The sequence below is a fragment of the Gavialis gangeticus genome, unplaced genomic scaffold, assembly GCF_001723915.1.
Source record: "Gavialis gangeticus isolate Ggan-Ray unplaced genomic scaffold, GavGan_comp1, whole genome shotgun sequence".
NCBI lineage: Eukaryota > Metazoa > Chordata > Crocodylia > Gavialidae > Gavialis > Gavialis gangeticus.
Window position 1 is genome coordinate 83,544,761 of NW_017728993.1, and position 1,312 is coordinate 83,546,072.

A 1,312-nucleotide genomic window follows, 5' to 3' on the forward strand; every position below is an offset into this window, starting at 1 on the left:
CACACACACACACACACACACACACACACACACACACACACACACACACACACACACACACACAGGATTGGGTCCCTCACCGTAAGAGTGATGGAAGCCCCTAAATTGAAAATTTTTAATCAGCACAATTAAAAATCCACCATTTCATTTTATGGGACTAAACTCCTGTCATGTGTACAAGTCCCCTTTAAGCTATTCTACCTAGCTTGGGCTAGGGTATTGTTGGTCTGCTCCACAAAAATAAAGCAGCCAATCTGCAGTTATCCAACTTACCAGGACGCATGGTTCTAAGCCCTTCTAATCTTAACAGACTTTCCATTTTCCTAAGGTATAGTGGCCAAACCAACATCCCCACCTTCTCCTAGTGGCCACATCCATAGATTCATAGATTGTTAGGGGCTGGAAGGGACCTTGTAGATCATCGGGTCCAGTCCCCCTGCATTAGGCAGGAAAAGACACCTGGGGTCAAGTGACCCCAGCAAGGTGACTGTCTAGTCTCCTTTTGAAGATTTCCAGGGTAGGTGACTGCACTACCACTGGAGGGAGTTTATTCCACAGTCTGGACACCCTGACTGTCAAGGAGTTTTTCCTGGAATTGAGCCTGAAGCAGCCTTCCAGGAGTTTGTATCCACTGCTCCTGGTCTTCCACAGGGGTTCCCTGGTGAACAGCTGTTTACCAAGTTCTTGGTGTACTCCCCTGATGTAGTGGTAAGCCACTACCCTCTCAGCCCTCTCTTTTTTAGGCTGAAGAGGCCCAAGTCCCTCCGCATCTCCTCATATGGCTTGTCTTGCAAGTCCCTGATCATACATGTGGCTCTTCTCTGGAGCCTCTCAAGCTTTTCCATGTCCTTGTTGAAGTGCGGTGCCCAGAACTGGATGCAGTACTCCGGCTGTGGTCTCACCACTGCAGAGTACACTTCCTTAATTTTGCATGAGATGCAATGGTTGCATAGTTTCATGGTTTCATAGTAGCTAGGGTCAGGAGGGACCTGAACAGATCATCTACCCTGACCCCAGGAATGAATGCTCGGTTTACAAGACCCCAGACAGGTGATCATCCAACCTCCTCTTGAATTTGCCCAAGGTAGGGGTGAGGACCGCTTCCTGGGATATTGGTTCCAGATTTTGGCCACCCTAACTGTAAAAAATTGCCTTCTGATCTCTAACCTAAACCTATTCTCCGTCAGCTTATTACCATTGTTCCTCATCACCCCAGGTGGTGCTGGGGAGAAAAGGGCTCTACCTATTTGCTGTTGATCCCCCCTGATGAGTTTGTAGGCAACCACCAGGTCCCCCCTCAGCCTTCTCTTGC